The sequence below is a fragment of the Pinus tabuliformis genome, chromosome 8 (genome assembly GCF_031772625.1).
Source record: "Pinus tabuliformis cultivar Carrire ecotype Pingquan chromosome 8, CPIR1, whole genome shotgun sequence".
In the NCBI taxonomy this organism is placed as follows: Eukaryota; Viridiplantae; Streptophyta; class Pinopsida; order Pinales; family Pinaceae; genus Pinus; species Pinus tabuliformis.
Window position 1 is genome coordinate 1,513,080,938 of NC_142294.1, and position 19,919 is coordinate 1,513,100,856.

The window sequence follows — 19,919 nt, forward strand, 5'->3', positions numbered from 1 at the left end:
TAATATAGATTTATTTAAATGTTAGATTTATTAAGAGGTGTGAGGGATTAAATTTAATGAGGTGTAAATTTTTATTTAAGTTTTACATTAAAAAATATATTTGTGTTTCAAGTAATTTAATGAGTGATTTGATCTATCAAGACTCTTGGTTGATCCTCACACTAACTTAATTTTTTCATGTAATGTTTTAGTTTTGTAAGTATTCTAATTTTATTCAACAATAAATAATAAGATTTGACATGTGTTTAATCAATTTCACATTTTGAAAATAATCGTATATGATTTTTTACATTACTAACAAAACATAAAATAATATTGTTTATGAAATGCCCGTTAGTAATCAAAGAAAAGTAGAATGAGAAAGTGTTAGTAAGTTTTATAACCGGGTGAGTTTGTTGTCACAATGTGAAAGAACATAGAATTTATAGACATAATAATATTTCATTACTATAGGTTACATATTATATAGATTAAGAAATTTTGAAAAATAAACATAGCTTAGAGAAAGCATACTTTAATTGAATTTTAAGACAAAGATACTTAGATAAAGAATCCTATACTCCTTTTATTTTATTGAATTTTGTTTAGACTTAAGTTAATAAGTTTAATTGAGCCAAACACATTCAATATTATTCTTTATTTTTCATTAATTAATTAATACACACACATTAATGTGAAATTACGGGACATCTCCCTTGAATGTTCATTGTAGAGTTCCGCTCTTGCAATATATTTTTCTAATATAACATTATAGGACAACATCTACGTCCAATATTGAGTTGTAAAGGTCACTAGGGGTAATAAAATAGAAGCGAGGGAGTGTTAAGTGTGAAGCCAAATTCACGCAGGATTCTAGACCCTTCTATATCAGATCTTTCTAGATCTCCAGGATTCTAGATCTTTCCACACAACCATTAATTTCTAGATCATTCCTGATCTCCATCTGAATCACATACAGGATTCTAGATCTTTCTACCTCTATAAATTTGTAATTTCTCTGGCCAAGGAAAGTAAGCCAAGGCCCAAGCCTGTTATGTAATGCAAAGTGATTTCTATTCTCGAGAGATTGTTTTATCTATTCCGCTATTTCTGATTGAGTAATCTTATTATTTCTCCATTTGTCTGTCTTTGAAATTATTCTTTGCTATTGTTGTCTAAGTCTCTGAGTATAAATCCGTTGTGTGTTATGTATGCTCTGTTCTAACAACTGGTATCAGAGCTAGGGTCGAATATCCACTGTGCAAGCCGCGTAGTGCCATCGCCTTACTCTGGTAACGTTCGTTAAAACATTGGCCGTTACTTTTGGAGCTGTTGAAGGATCTGTCTTGAAAGTCAGAAATCCCTGCAAATAAGAGAGTCCAGGAAAGGGATCTGTCCAAGAAATGGCTGAGGAATGCTGGAACTAAAAGACAATTGCTACAAGAAAAACAAGGTCGTGGATCTATGTTGAAACGTGTTGCTGGAGTTTGAAATGTGGAGATCCGTGGAGATTGGAGTTGAAACACGGTGTTTGTAAATTTTTTTTACATCAAGCTTGCACATATACGTCAAGTTTTTTTCTCAAACCAACATATGTATGTGTGAAATGTGCAAAGGTTAAAACATTATATATGTTTTTATATATGTGATTATGGTAGAGTGCATTTGGGGAATAATCATTTTTGCAATATTGTTGGAGTGGGAGATGTCCAGATTAAGATGAAAGATGGACAAGATATATTTCTGAAATAGGTCAGAAATGTATCAAAAACCCGCATGAGTTTAATCTCTATGGGACGACTAGATGATGAAGGCTATTTGACAAGCTTTGGAAAATGAGGCTAGAAAATTAGCAAAGGTGCATTGGTCATAGCCAAAGGACCTAAGACAGGAACATTATACACATTGAAGACACTAATAGGAAAATCAGGTTTGGCTGTTGTCATAAAAGAAGGAAATTCAACAGATTTGTGGCATAAGTGTTTGGGTCACATGAGCGAGAAGGGCTTAAAAATCCTTGTTGGTAAAAATTTATTGCTAGGTTTGAAATCCTACAATCTTGATCTTTGTGAGAATTGTATATATGGTAGACAAAGAAGGGTTTCATTCCTTAGAGGTGGCCATGACAGAAAGAAAAATGTGTTAGAATTGGTAAACTCAGATGTGTTTGGGCCTGTTAACATCAAATCACTAGGAGGAGCATCATATTTTGTAACATTTATAGATGATGCATCCAAGAAGGTTTAGGCATATCCTATGAAAAATAAAAGTGAAGTTGTTTGGAATATTTCAAAAATTCCATGTTGTTGTTGAAAGAGAGACTAACAAATTGCTGAAGTGTTTAAGAACAGATAATGGTGGAGAATATTGCTCAAATGCATTTAAGGAATATTGTAACAGGTTTGGCATAAAGCATGAGAAGATTGTGCCTAGTACTCCTCAACAGAATGGTGTCGCATAAATGATGAATCACACCATTATGGAAAAGGCGTGAAGTATGTTGTCCAATTCCGGTTTGGAGAAGAATTTTTGGGCTGAAGTAGTCAGGACCGCTTGCTACCTCATAAATAGATCTCCAACTACAACCTTGGATGGCGGTATCCCCGAAGAAGTTTGGACTGGTAAGAATTTGAATTATTCTCACTTGAAAATCTTTGGATGTGAAGCATTCGTACATATTCCCAAAGAAAATAGAACTAAGCTAGATGATAAATCTATGAAATGCATTTTTTTTGGGATATGCGGATGAATATTTTGATTATCGTCTATGGGATCCAGTCAAACATAAAATTATTAGAAGCAGGGATGTTATATTTAATGAGTCAGAAATATTCAAGAGGAATGTAGGTGAGTTGGAGGTCAAGAAGGTTATTGATAGGTTTGAAGAGCAGCAGGAAAACATACCACCAATACAAGAAAATGAACAACACATTCAGGAGCATGAAGAACAACAAGTGGAAAATGATGAACAACAAAGAATCTTGCAGGAACCTTTACAGGAGATTCAACCTGATAATGCACCACCACAGTTGGTTCGCAGATCTTCTAGGCCCCAAAAAACTTCACAAAGGTATCCTCCTTCAAACTATATTTTTTTGACTGATGAAGGTGAACCTAATTGTTTTCAAGAAGCTTGTAAAGTTGAGCACAGTGAAGAATGGAAGAAAGCAATGGAAGAAGAAATGAACTCTTTGCTGGAAAATAAAACTTTAGAGTTGGTAAACCTCCCAAAAGGTAGAAAGGCTCTACAAAACAAATGGGTTTACAATATTAAGCATGAAGGTGATGAAAAGAAGGAGAGGTATAAAGCAAGGCTGGTGGTGAAAGGTTTTGCCCAAAAAGAAGGTATTGACTTCACTGAAATTTTCTCACCTGTTGTTAAAATGTCATCCATTAGAGTCATTCTTGGTCTAGTTGCTACTTTAAACTTATAATGTGAACTATTAGATGTAAAAACTGCATTCCTTCATGGTGAATTGGAGGAAGAAATTTATATGGAGCAACCAGAAGGCTTCATAGAAAAAGACAAAGAAGGCCTTGTTTCTAGGTTGCAGAAGAGTCTTTATGGGTTGAAACAGGCACCTTGACAATGGTACAAGAAATTTGAATCATTTATGTTGGAACATTATTTTCAGAGGTTGGAAGCTGAGCATTGTGTCTATATCAAGAGGTATGATCAAGGAAAGTATATCATATTATTGTTATATGTGGATGACATGTTGATTATTGGGCATGATAAGAATAATATCAATAGATTGAAGAAAGATTTTGGTAGCAAATTTGCAATGAAGGATTTGGGACCAGCACAACAAATATTGGGCATGTAGATTATGCGTGACAGGAAGAAAAAAAGGTTGTGGATGTCACAAGAAAAATATATCAAGAAGGTGCTTGATATGTTTAATATGAAGGATGCCAAGCCAGTTGGTACACCCCTTGCAGCCCACTTCAAGTTGAGTACTGAATTATGTCCTAGTGATGACAAGGAGAAAGAAGAGATGAGCAAGATTCCTTATGCTTCAGTAGTTGGTAGTTTGATGTATGCCATGGTATGCACATGACTACACATTGCATACTCAGTGGGAGTAGTGAGTAGCTTCCTTGCCAATCTAGGAAAACAACATTGGTAAGCAGTAAAATGGATTTTGAGGTATCTCAAGGGTACTAGTCATTATTGTTTATGTTTTGGTCATGATGAGACTGTGCTTGAAGGATTTACAGATGCGGATATGGCTAGAGATATGGATACCAGAAAGTCCACTACAGGTTATTTGTATAATTTTGCAGGTGCAACAGTATCTTGGGTGTCAAGGCTACAAAGAATAGTAGCCCTCTCTACAACAGAACCAGAGTACATAGCTACAACAAAAGCTTGTAAAGAGATGTTGTGGATGCAGCGATTCCTAGGAGAGATAGGAATAAAGCAGGACAAGCATGTGTTATATTGTGATAGTCAGAGTGTCATTCACTTGGAAAAAAACCCAACATTTCATTCAAAACCAAGCACATTGACTTAAGCTACCATTGGATCCGGCATGTGTTGGAGGAAGAACAGTTATCCTTGGAAAAGATCCATATAGATAGAAACCCTGCTGATATGCTCACTAAGATTCTACCATGAAATAAACATGAGTTATGTAGAGGCATGGTAGGACTCGGTGTGACTTGATGACTCTTATTTGGCTTCAAGTGGGAGAATGTTAAGTGTGAATCCAAATTCACGCAGGATTCTAGATCCTTCTAGATCAGATCTTTCTCAAGGATAATTTTAGGGGCGAATGTTCGCCCTTTGGCGAAATTAAGGGGTTTTAAATTTTTATTGGGCGAATATTTTGTATCATAGTACATTTTTACAAATCACCTCAAATAGCCCACCTTATTTTAAGGGAGAGGGTAAAAAAGTAAATTTAGCCCTTGAAATTAGGACTTACAACCTTCCATTCGCCCATTTTCAAGAATAGGTTTTATTTAAGTGAATCCATCGGCCCGTTTTCAAGAATAGGTTTTATTTAAGTGAATCCTATGGGCCAAATACCATATTTATAAAAGAGGTATGGTAAATTAATAAAAATATAAATAAATGAGAGGTATGGTAAATAAATAAAACATTTTTTATATTTACTCCATAAGTCACCTTATATACATGTAAGGGTGTAAACAAATAAAAATATAAGTAAAGTGGAGGTATGGTAAATAAATAAAACGTCTTTTTATACTTACTCAAAAGGTATGGTAAATAAATAAAAATATAAATAAACTAGACGTATCGTAAATAAATAAAACCTCTTTTTATATTTAGTCCATAACCCTCGTTCTATTTATGAAGGCTCAAGAAAGAGGTTTTATTTAAGTGAATCCTATGGGCCAAATACCATATTTGTAAAAGAGGTATGGTAAATTAATAAAAATATAAATAAACGAGAGGTATCGTAAACAAATAATTTTTTTTTTATATTTACTCCATAAGTCACCTTATATTTACGAACACTCAAAAAATGGGTTATAATTAGGTGAAACCTATGGCCAAAATACTATGGAACAAATACCATGGACTAGATTGTTATTAGTACCATGCAAAAAACCATTATTAACCCTAATATTAGAATTAATAAAAATAAAAATGGCACATGGTATTGACCCATGGTATTCACCAAAATGGCACATGGTATTGATCCATGGTATTCACCTGGAATGTAGCCTATTTAAATGGGGGAATTAAACCAGCATGTAGCCTATGCTAAGATTCACTAGGACTTTACAAAGTTTTATTATTTAGTGAAAGACTCGCCAAGATCTTACAAGATTTTATAATTGAGTAAAATATTCTAATAAAAAAAAAATGGAACATGGTATTGACCCACGGTATTCACCAAAATGGCACATGGTATTGACCCATGGTATTCGCCTGGAATGTAGCCTATTTAAATGGGGAAATTAAACCAGCATGTAGCCTATGCTAAGATTCACTAGGACTTTACAAAGTTTTATTATTTAGTGAAAGACTCGCCAAGATCTTACAAGATTTTATAATTGAGTAAAATATTCGCCATGCCTGGTGAGAGATTCGCCAAAAAATTATATATACATATTATATTATTGATAAAATCACCTTCCATTTTTCCTATATACCATGGAGATTCGCCCATTTATTATATTTATAAATTTAGGGGGGGTTCTTATTGATAAAATCGCCTTCCATTTTTCCTATATACCATGGAGATTCGCCCATTTATTATATTTATAAATTTAGGGGGGGTTCTTAAAATTTTCCCTGATCTTTCTAGATCTCAAGGATTCTAGATCTTTCTACACCACCATTAGTTTCTAGATCATTCCAGATCTCCATCTGAATCACATACAGGATTCTAGATCCTTCTTCTGCCTCTATAAATTTGTAATTTCTCTGGCCAAGGAAAGTAAGCCAAGGCCCAAGCCTGTTATGTAATGCAAAGTGATTTCTGTTCTCCAGAGATTGTTTTATCTATTCCGCTATTTCTAATTGAGTAATCTTATTGTTTTTCCATTTGTCTGTCTTTGAAATTATTCTTTTCTATTGTTGTCTAAGTCTCTGAGTATAAATCCGAAGTGTGTTATGTATGCTTTGTTCTAACAGGCAGGAATTTAAAGTATAAATTTATATTTATAATATATATTAACTATATTTATTAAAAATATAAATTTACTCTGTGAAATTAGTATATATTAATATCAATATGTATGCTTAATTCAATTTTCCATTATACAATTTATTTCAATTAATAACCTTAACTCTTTTAATATATTAAGTTTTTATATTTATTTTTTATTATAACTAGATCCATCTTAAATACCCATCTATCATGAGTAGAGAGAGATGCAATTTCTTCACTTGCAATTTTTTTTATGAGCATAAATCATTTAAATGTTTTGTATAGTTACTTTTTTTTAAGCTTTAAAAAAGAAACTATTTTCGTAGATATGAGAAAAATTCCAACCTTGATGATGACGGACATACATACTTACACATCATACTAAGCTATAGAATAAACCTACCATGTATAATTGATGTTTTAAAATTTAAATATGTAAAATTTACCATATAATTTGAATTAAAAAATATTGTTAGATCTAAGACTTTTGTGATCCATAATATAGATATAACTATTTCTGATTAATCACATTGTTAGGATTTGGTCGACATTTCGAACCAACTAATGTGGTTCATCCTCATGACCTTGTCATATTATCATAAAGATGAACCACATCAGTTGGTTCAAAAAATAAACCAAATCCTAACAATGTGATTAATCCGAAAGACTTATATTTAAAAAATAATTTTAAATAATTATATAATTTATTATTTTTAATATATATTATTATAAAAAATTTAGGAGTATTATAAAGATGATTTACATCCCCTATAATCTTAAAAAACAAAAATAACAAAAATTGGTTACATCCCATAAAATCTAATCCAACAAAACAGAGATAAAAAACAAAAAAAAGAAATATTTAATTAAATTTCTTTGGAATATTTTTATTATATGAAAACATCCTAAATCACCACTAATTTAAAAGGATTGATAGTGACATTGTGTGCCCAATAATAAAGAATTTTATATGATGCACCATTCAGTTGGTAACCGTTCTGGATAGTCATTTGCTCAAGTCAACTGTAACAAGTCAATTTAACATTGACCCCATTACCGTACAACTAGCGAATAACCTTGGAGCGCTGGCAAACGTCTGAAATTTGGGTTTGGTTTTAGATTTCAGCACATAAAACAAAGCATGCATGTTGCCTAATGCAACATTTTGCCGAGTTTGCCCTATAACACTGTTTTTTCCAATCCACTACCCAGAGAATTCATAGATGTTTATCCGTTACACATCACCCGCCACAAGGCGCCGAGTTTGCCCTATAACACTGTTTTTTCCAATCCACTACCCAGAGAATTCATAGATGTTTATCCGTTACACATCACCCGCCACAAGGCAACCGCTTGACGTTGTTTTTTAAAATTGTGAGAACGGGTAACGAAAGTGTGGAAACCGTCAAATTTGACTGACCACCTCGGTTTTAAATTCCAACCATGCTTGCCACTAATCCTTGCGCATCATCAGCCCATCACGCATCCTGCGTGATCCCAGAGAAACAATATGTTATATGTTTGTGACCACACAATTCTACGTTCATTCCCTATTTGCAGTTTGTCATTCAGTAGTTTCAGCATGACGAATGCTTCTGCTGATGAGAGCTCAACAGAGGCGAGCATGGAGAATTCAAATGACATCGATCTACCGGAGTTGCCAGAGAGCTGTATATCCGCCATTCTCTACTCCACGCCACGTATGCAGATTCTCAGCCGTCTCCAGACTCTTCACATCTGCAGCCGATAGCGACTCCCTTTGGCACAAATTCATTCCTCAACAAAGCTACCAGATCCTACCCAGGGCCGTACTCCCGTCGCATTTGCTTCTAGGAAAGAACTATATTTTCGTCTCTGCAATTCTATTCGGATAAACAGGGGCACCCAGGTATATATACACATAATATTCCTATTGTCTCCATTATCATTCATTCCTAAATATTGATTTTGGTTGCCAATTTTGGCTGACAAAATGCCAGTCATCCATCCATTCATTCATTGGTTGGAACAATCCACAGCGAAGATCGGTTACATGTTATCTGCCACGGAATTATCCATCAAATGGGGCAACGACCAACGCTATTGGAATTGGGTTTGCGGAGGCGACTCCAGGTTTAGTATCAATCTTATTGAGTGGATAAGTTTGTGTATTTCAAATAGGTTGATAATAGAAATTTAAACGGTGGGCAACGACCAACGCTATTGGAGTTGGGTTTGCGGAGGCGACTCCAGGTTTAGTATCAATCTTATTGAGTGGATAAGTTTGTGTATTTCAAATAGGTTGATAATAGAAATTTAAACGGTGGGGTTTTATATTAATTTGTTGGAAAAGTAGAATTGCAAAATACAAAGTTAACCCATAAAACACATGAGCTCTAGTTCCTCTATTGATAAACTAAACTTGATTATTATAATGGATATTTATAACTCAAAAATAACTCAACATTCACAATTCTAAATTTGATTTTTTCCGCAAATGTAACTTTACTGGAACTCACTCCACTTCACTCAGTTAAGTGAATCTCCTAATTCTATTGGAATTAGGCACTTTAATCATTTTACTAATTAAAAAAAATGATAGGCAGGTTTAAAGTCTCATTCGTTGCCACAATATCAATGGATGAAATTCACACCACTAACTTCCGTATATCTAAATCACATGATTAAACCTTGTTTAAATTTCATTTTTAAAAGTTCGATTAAAAAAAATTAATTTTTAACTAATTTTGATTAAAAATCTACTATGCCATTTGTTAATTGACACCTATCAGGGAAGACTACAAAATGTACCATAACAAGAATAGGAGGATTACAAAACCTTACACATACACTTTTCATAGTAATGGAAAGATGTATTTCAGAATAAGATGATTATCCGTTTCAAAACATTGATTCCAAATAACAACTACAAAATGTTACACGCACCTACCATAATAGAAATATGAGGATTACCAAACTTTACACATACACTTGTCATAGTAGTGGAAATGTTTATTTTAGAATAAGATGATTATCCGTTTCAAAACATTGATTCCAAATAACAAAAATTCATTTCATTAACATGCCCATCAATTTCATATATGATATAAGATCTTATATATTTCATATATTTTCATATAATAATTAAAGTTCTTAATCCGTTTATCTTTTACATCATCATTTACATTAACATGCAAAAACATGGATTCCAAATAATAAATATCCTTCAATTTTATTAACATGTGCATCAATTTCATATACAATTTCATATATGATATAAAAGTTTATATATTTCATATATTTTTATATAATAATTAAAAATTTTAATACGTTCATCTTTTACATCATTTACATTAACGTAACCGGTATATATATATATTTTTTATTTTATTTTAAACTTATTACTATAACAACTGTGATGATTCAGCTAATATTTAATCAATTGTTTGTCCATATGTTCTCTATGATATCTCGAAGCCTTTTTTTATAAGGTCGGGACTCGAGGGCTTGATGTGGCGTACATATATCCTTTGCTCATTGTGTAAAGTTTAAAAAGCTAGGGAATAGTTCAAATAATTATATAAACTGATTTTGTAACCTAAAATAAAAAAAAAAAATTGGTAATAGATTACCAGTGTTTATTGAAGAAAGGAATAATATAAATTTATAAAAAACAAATGGTTTTGAGAGAAAATAATGATGTAATATATATTTTTTGAAATTAAATTTATGAAATCTTTACACTCTCTCAGTGGCTAGGTGGTTATGTGTTTTATTTGTCGGTTTTGCATGCTAAAACGTGGAGTAATGTATGGGAACGTGGAGGAATAAGAGTAAGGTTTTAAATTATCATTAAATATTTATTGTACCTATTATTCATCACCATGTGGAGGAATAAGAGCAAGGTTTTTAATTGTGATTACATATTTATTGTACTTGTTATTCATCACCATGTCGTTAAATACTATGTTTTATTACTCCACCTAGGATTGTAACGTAGAGGAATAAGAACAAGGTTTCTTGGCTGAATGTTTCAAATTGTCGCTTTTCAAATTGTCATTAAATATTTATTGTACCTATTATTCATCACCACTCCTATTATAACCAAAGTAGTGCTCCGTGGATGCATTCATTTCGTAGTACGTGGGTTGGTGGAATTATTGAAGACAAGCAATATGCAATTACAATTAACTTCATAGTTGATTTGCTATTCGTCACCACTCCATCTATTATAAGCAATGCAGTGCTTCGTGGATGCATGTATTTCTTAGTGCATGGGTTGGTGGAATTAATGAAGCCAAGCAATATGCAATTACAATTAACTTCATCGTTGATTTTTTTTTTCGTAGATGCATGCATTTCTTAGTGTATGGGTTGGTGGAATTATTGAAGCCAAGCAATATGCAATTGCAATTAACTTCATAGTTGATTTTATTATTGAACCCAAACAATATGCAATTACAATTAACTTCATAGTTAATTATTCTTCTGGTTTTCGCTGGAAGAAAAATGATAGAAGACAAACACTATGAAACCATAACTACAAATCCCCATTGACATTTAATGATAGAAGACAAACACTATAAAACCAGAACTACAAATACCCATTGACATTTAGTATATTTTCTATCAAATTGACTTACATCAAACATTTCCATGAAAAATATATTTTCCCAAAATCAAGTGCATAAAACATTTACTATCCAAAAGCATTCAGAGGTACACCAAAAATTAATTCTCATGATATTTCCAATTCAAAATCAGCCAATAATTTGACACTTTACATTAAAAATCAATTTCAATGGTTCGATTCATTGGGAATTTGAAATTTGGATCTAATTGTTTATATCATAAGGATTACTTCAAATATAATCTAATCTAATTGTTTATATAATAAGGATTACCAATTAAACTGTGGACCTATTAAAACCTTTCTTATTAACATATTTTTATTTTAAATATTACATGTTTATTAAATCTAAAATGAATATTTCTGTTAAGGATAACGATATTTTTTTTGCTTTTAATATCAACATTATTTTATTATTTTCAAATCTATGGTCTTATAGTGCATCTCTAAACTACAAATGTTACTAAAAAAATATTTATATAATAAGAATTCTCTCGTATATATCTTATATAATAAGAATATCCCCTTATACAATATTTCATTTTTATAAAAAAAATTGTTATTAATATTTAAAATGTTACATATCAACTTCATATTAAGAAAAGAACAAAACAAATGTAAACTATTAATGGAATAAAAAAATTCTCTATAGATAAATTCGATATTAAACATTTTTTTTTTTAATATATCCTAAAGGTTAAGAATGGAATAAATTGCATGTATTTTTTACAATAGAAAATGAAAATATAAAAAACAAATAAATAAATTGTTTTGTTTTTTTAATATAAACTTACATAAAGCTATGTTATTTAATATGGTCATTAAAATATTTTATTTATGACTCCACCAACACTTTTTCATTATAAATTGTCATATGTCATAAATTATATATATATATATATATATATATATATATATATATATATATATATATATATATATATATATATATTCAATTATTTTATCCCTATACAAAGTATATGCCAAATTAAAGTATATTATTTTTACATGCCATATATCATTTGGTACGAAGGGGTGAAGAATGAGATATATACACTTATATTTATTTATTTTCAATTATTTTATGACATATGAAGTGGTGACTAATTAGATAGATATACATATATATTTCTTTATTCTCAATTATTTTGTAAGTACTTTCTCTAAATGATATGAAGGGGTGAAGAATGAGATAGATACACATATATTTCTTTATTTTCAATTATTTTATGACACATGAAGTGGTGACTAATTGGATAGATATACATATATATTTCTTCTCAATTATTTATATGTACTTTATCTTTATACAAAGTCTATGCTAAATTAAAATATATTATTTTTAATGTCATATGTCATTTCATATAAAGTGGTTACCAAAATATATATATATATATATATATATATATATATATATATATATATAGGTAGGGTAGATTCCAAATTAAAGTACAAATTTGAAGTATTTTGTTTATGGTACCAAATTTGGGGTTAGATGGGAGTAAATATGGATATAATGAAACCCTATTGTTAACTAAAGCGTTCAATACACTAAAATTTAATAGAAGTGTCATCTATTATATGTACTCCATGTATGTAATTTTTTTTTATAGATTTTAAATAATAAAATCTATTTTATAGATTTATGTTAAATATTATTTTTATATATTTTACATAATAAAATTTATTTTATAGATTTATGTTAAATGTATGCTATAGATTTATTTTATGTAATCCAAAAATTAGAACAATTCAAGAATTAGAAGAAAAGAAAAGGCATAGAAAAGCATTTAGAATTTAGTTCATTTATATTTAAATACAAATATTAAAAATGGATGTCAAAATTGTGTTGATAATAAAACATTTAATATTTATATATTAAAATTTTGTTCATTTAGATTTAAATAAATAAATTGAGAATCCATGTAAAATTTATATTAATAATAAATTATGTTAATTTCTTATTAATTCAATTTATTGTATTCAATATAAAATCTCTAGAATATATTAAACATCAATATATTAATATCTATTTTATATTAATATTAAACATCAATATCTCTTTTAATGTTAATTAATATTAATATTATTAAAATTTACACATTATTAATATTTTTATTATTATTAACAAATATATATATATTAATGTTAAACATAGAAATCTATGTAAAAATATATTTTGCATCTATACATGTGAATTTTTTTTATGTAAATATTTTTATTAAACATTATACTTAATAGCTTTAGGTTTATTTAGGTTCATTGATGTTAGGATTAAAATATTTAGTAATTTTATATCATTTGGTTCATGTAGCATTGTGTTAATTTATAACATTAGGTTTTGAAGTTTAGGTTTTTTAATATTAAAAAAATTGGTTTAATGTTAATATTTGTATTGAAAATGAAAAATTTATATTGATATTATAAATATATTAGTAGAAACATTATAACATCAATATTAAACATATACCTCAATATAAACATAGTTATAGGTTTACTAACATTAATAATCTTAAATTATAGAGATTAGGTTTAAAAAAATTGGAATTTTGTTCGGTGTTGTAATAATGTTATGATCTTTCATTTGATTTTATAAAATGTGTATATGTGGAGTTTTTCTGTATGTGTAGATGGTAAATTATGTATGTATGTTACTTTTAATTTTATTCAACATTAAATTATTTTGTTGATATCAATTTTTATTTTTATTTTTTATTATTATTATGTTAGGTGATTTCATTGTTTGATCATGGATCTAGCTAGTTGGAGTTTTCTTCCATTAGAAATTATTGAAATTGTCTTCCTCTGGTTCCCTTTATCAGTTGTGATAAAGTTTAGCACTATTTGTAAGAGATGGAAGAATGTTTTTAAAAGACCTTCTTTCTTATTACGTTGCAAGCATGTCTCTATGAATGAATTTGGATTTATGGTTCATTTCCTCAATAGTGAAGGCAATTATTTTTCTGCGGAGTACCTTAATTAGAATGGGCACATATCTCATTTTCATTTGCGATTCATAGATTCAAGGTACAGAGTAGAGACTACTGTTGGACCAATGGTGGTTTTATCCTTACCAACAAAATTCTCCCATACACACAACTATTTTGTAAAGAATGGATTTACAAAGGCCTTTAAAACAAAGGGCTAATACGAATTGGAGACTGGGAATTATTTTCATTATTGGAAAATGTAAGCAACAAAAAATATGACTAGGTTGTTCTAAAACATATGTATGACAGAATGCAGTCTAAATTTTATGTTTGCAGTAGTCTTGATAGGGTATGGAAAAGGGTTCATGTTCCATTTGGTGGCACTTCACCCCCTAAGAATGGAGTGTTTTATAAAAGTAAATTGTTTTGGCTCTATCTGGACAAGGAGTATGAAGATTATCCTCGATATGGGTATATAATCTACTGGTTTGATGTAATAAAAAATGAATGGGGTTTTTCATTTGTTCCAATCCACTTCCAATCACTGACATACGCTGTATGATGGCTCCATTTCTGTATGGTCAATTGAAGAATTATATCATTTCCAATTTGGTCAGCCATGCATTGAACGAAGAGTTGACTACTTTGAGGCTAATTGGGGTTCCAGATGGAAGTTGTTGGAAGAAATTTACACATATATAAATAGAAAATTTCCTGGTTATCTTCCATTTTGAATAGTCCATGGTGTGGTTCTTATGTGCAATTGAAGTGAAGTTCCTTTCCTATTATATGACATGATGACTCACATCTGTTTTCCAACAGATATTGATAATCCAACTAATGAACAGATTTTTGGGTTTTGGTACCCAACATTCGAGGATTACAATGATTTGATTGAGTATGGAAATGTTTTTTCAATTGCTCCCCATATACATTCTGTTGATGAGATTCCACCATTGGATATGGATATAGATTCTTATGATATTAGTATTCTTAGGAGTTCCTATAAATATTTTCATTTTATATACTCTCTATGGTTGTGGAAAATATTTCCATTTTTGGCTCTATACATACTTTGGGTCTTTATGGTAATACTTTAAAATTATGCTTGTATTGATCTTTATGATGCAAAATATTTCATATTGTTTCCCCTAAAGTTTTCTTAATTACATGTAAATGTGTCTCGATGCTATGCATTTTTCTTTGTTTGTATAATTATAATTGCTATGAGTTATGTTATACATGTTATTTGTATTGGTTTTTGTCATTGATTCTCAAACAATGTTATACCTTTATGTAAATTTTAATATTTGCATTTATATTTTGATAGTATATAGTTCCAAATTTTTAGACATACTTCACAGTCATATAATTCTTACAGTATTGTGTCCCATAGTATGGGTTTTGTTTTGATTCTAATATGATACATGAAAATTTAGAATTTTTTGTTTAAGCCATTTGGAAAAATTTATTTTTGTTTTTAGCCATTTAGAAAAAATCCTATACATTTTGATAAGTTTATATTGTTGTAAAAAATAACATATACACTATTTATGTTTTTTTACAATTTCAAAAAAAAACTTGTGCCTTTTTCATTCTTTTGTGTTTGTTTATATTAGATATTTGCTATTTTCCATGTTTATGGTCCATAATGAATATTTTATTATTAATTGTAGACATGTCATCTGAAGGCACAAGCAAGCGTACAAGAAAATGAAATTTGTCACCAGCATCATGTGACAGGTCTAATGAAAGTCGTCGTTTAGGGTATCAAAAAAATAAGGATGCCATAAATGAGCATACGAGAGATACATATCATAGAAGAACGAGTGAATCCACTCTTGAAAATAATTTTATAATTACTCATAAGTATCATACTATGGATAATATAATGGAAAGAACATTTCTTGATGATAGTTCATTATCAGAATATGCTCCTCGTCAGCATAATTTTGTTGTTCAATGCTCTCCTGAAAATGTTCATAATATTGGGGAATCATCATGCAATCGAGAAGAACATCATATCAATAATGTGGATGAAAATATCCACCCTAACCATTCCATGTCTCCAATTGCATGTTTCGACCAAGGCCAAAGTTTACAAAACATCCACGGTGGAGGTAATGATGATATTGTGTGTGATGATTTAGATGATAGTTTAATTGGCCATTTGTTTGATAATTTGGAGTGAGTTTCTTGAAACATTGGATCTTCCAATGCCACTTCTCAAAGTAATGTTGTCCCACCAAGAGAATCAATCACCCCTGATAGTATTTCACATGGAACAATGGAGGTAACACACTGATATTTTGATTTTTGTTGTGATAGTGGTTGTTTTATTACATTCCTCTATTTACAAACTTTTTTTTACTAAACTTATAAGTTATTTTCTTCTCTTGGAATAGGATACAACTCGTTTTAATAGAGGTCTAGAAATTAATTCCCAAAGTGTTCCATCTACTAATATGAGAAGTGAAGATGAAGCATGTCATAACCTTCCTGTGCATTCTCCTTGATGATCAAATTGCCAAACTAATGTAAATTTTCAATGTTTTTATTTTCCTTTCATTTTTTGAATTTCTAGCTGGTCGGACATTGAATTTTATGACATATTTTTTTTTCTTCGAACATGATACAACTCATTTCAATAGAGGCATACAAATTAACTTCATAGATGTTCCATCTACTGATGTTAGAAGTGAAGAGGAACCATCTCATAACGTTCATCCACATCGCCAAACAAATGTAAATGTTGAGTGCATTTGATATTTTTCTCATTTTTCATTTACAGTTGGTTGGACATTGTATTTTATAACCTTTTATGGAAAAAGCACGATTTCATCTGATTAGGTTGGAGAATTGGAATCCAAAACATAAAATTATAAAACTAATGTAAATGTTCAATGTATTTGATTTGTTTTCCATTTTTGAATCTTTATTTATTGGACATTTAGTTTTATAATGTATTTTATTTTGTTGAAATAGGAAACAACTCATTTGAATAGAGGCATAGAAACTAACTCCCCAAATGTTCCATCCACTGATGTTAGAAGCGAAGAGCAACCATCTCATAACCCTCATCCACATCAAGAAACAAATGTAAATTTTGAATGAATTTGATTCTTTTTTCATTTTTTTCATTTATAATTAGCTCGAAATTAAATTTTAAAATATTTTATGAAAAAAGGACATTTACATCCTCTCATGTTTGTGAAATGTAGACCATAAATTCGGAAAGGCCATGCCATAGATCCATTCCACATGCTTCAAATTTGGGAAGGGAATCTCATGTTCTTGGAGATGAAGTACATTTGAGAATAAATTTTACTCTTCCAAATGGTTCGCAACATGGTTGGCCGATAGAGATCATATTCATTTTGATGAAAACAAGATTGCGGTGCATAAAAGATTTCAAGTAGAGATAGATAGCTTGTTAGTTGTCCAAACGTGCTACATTTGCCAAGAATCATATCTAGAATCTAGGTTTTGAGAGATTCTGAAGGACCTGTTTGCAGACTATGTAAGAGTGAAAGAGGTGCCCATTATTTTTGTCGATATACTAACATGGATCTTAGTGAGAGACCTCATATTTTAAGAGTTCTTACTCAAGTTGAAGAAATGCTAACATCACATGTGAATCCTATTTTAAAAGTGACACATGCCTAAGATGGGAAATATAAGTATCATGATCATAAAATTAGCTTCCCTCAAGATATTTCTAAAATTGTTCAAATTCTTCCCTGATATGTTGAAGATATTGACTTTCTAATTGTGAGGAGACATGTTGCTTAGTCTAAATATTATAAATGTTATGTCAAAAGATCATGAGTGATGGATGCATTGGCTTTCAAAATACAACATGATCAATATTATCAAGATGTTGTAATTACTATGATTCAGTGAATGCTCTTCCAGAAAGATCAACATATGTTTTCTCTAGTCTTAAATTTTTTGAATGTGATATTGAATAATCTAAGATCAATGCAACTAATAATGAAGGGTTTCCTATTGAGCATTTTCCCTCTCATCCTTCTTCTTTTGTTGCTCGCCTACCAAATGAACGAAGAGAAGTCGATGAAATTAGACCATTTCTTGATAATGTTGGCTCTTCACATGTTTAAGACATGGATTGGCCGAGTATTGGAACCTCTCCAGTGAATGAATATAATATATAGGGGTTATTAGATATGGCATTCCCAACATTGTTCCCCATTGGTGATGCTGATTGGTTGCAACCACATATTTGTAGTGTTGAAATTCATGAGTATGCACTGAATCTTCTTAGGTACTATGCTCAGAGATTTGGAATCCATCCTTGCTTTCGATATTACATTTTGAATATGATAATTCAACATCAAAGCAAAGAAACTGCTACAGTTTTTGCAAAGAAACATTTACATGATAACTCACCTACAACAATTGAAGAGTTGCGTCACCAGATTTACGATTTACCAGATAATAAGTTGGCTGTGCATATTATGTGGCTTGGTTCTTCTCTGAGAGGTACAAGGGCATACTGGACTAAGTTTCAAGTTGAATTAACTAACATGATTACTTAGTTGGGATGTCCATCTTTATTTTTTACTTTTAATGAAACTGACACAAAGTGGCAAGAGTTGCATAATCTCATGTCCATACATTCACATTCTTGTTCTTTAAATCAGCATCTTATGAAAATAGAGAATGTTATCCATTACCCTCACATTGTTTCCACATTTATGCGCCATAGATTCAATACTTTTTGAGAGTAAGTTATCCAAAAAATATCTTAAATCTAAAGACTTCTGGTACATGTTTGTGTTGTTAAATTTATTTTCTATGGTTTGTAATTTTTTTATTATGATTCTATTTATATTGTTTGTAGTAACTATACCTTCATTTTCTTCAGATATGAATGGCAGCATAGAGGTTCAACACGTATCCATGGTTTCATATGGTTAGAAGGCGCTACTGATATGGAAAGACTTGATTGGTCAAATGGTTTTGATGTACAACTTGCAAAGAGATTCTTTGACAAGTATGTAACTGCATGGAATCCACGTGACATACATCGTCGTAACATAATGGTTACACAAATCCTCAATGATTACCCTTGCCTATTGAATAGTGATCAAACTTTCTCTTACAATCCTCATAATGATTATGAAGAATTATTAAATCGTGTCCAAAGGCACACAAAGTGTACTGTAGATTCTTGTTTGCGCAAAAAGGGCACTATTCTGACATGTCAGTACAATGCTCCATGGGATCTGTGTGATGAATCAATATTGTTCATAGATGATCAAGGAAGAAAAAAATAGCCAGCAAGAAATGATGATAGGCTCAGTGTACATAAAATTAACCTTCTAACAATGTGGCGTACAAATGTTGATTTCCAACCAGTGCTTTCTCGCTATGTTGTCTTGAAATCTATTACAAAGTATGCATCAAAAGCAGAAAAAAGGTCTGTAATTTATCATCATATGTTAACTAGAGTTTGAAATTCTATTGGCTCTGAGGATCATGGTTTATGCGCATACAGAAGGTTTCTTGCAGAAACAATTTTTGACAGTGAAATTGGAGCACAAGAAACATGCCATATGTTTCTTAAGCTATCTCTTATTTTTTGTAGTGGGAAATTTGTTTCCTTAAATGCTGGAAGAATGGTTTTTAGGAAAATCTCAAGAGATGGCTCACAATTTTCATCTGATAATACTTTTATTCCACATTATCTGAAGAGACCTTCTTTCCTTGAACATCTATCTTTAATAGAAACAACAAGATATTTGACAT

The 19,919-nt window shown here is 30.5% G+C and overlaps 1 pseudogene; it reads left to right on the forward strand.

Moving 5' to 3' along the window:
- The first annotated feature begins 8,190 nt into the window (after window positions 1–8,190).
- Window positions 8,191–19,919, forward strand: part of LOC149241635 (F-box protein PP2-B11-like) — a 44,633-nt pseudogene continuing 32,904 nt past the window's right edge.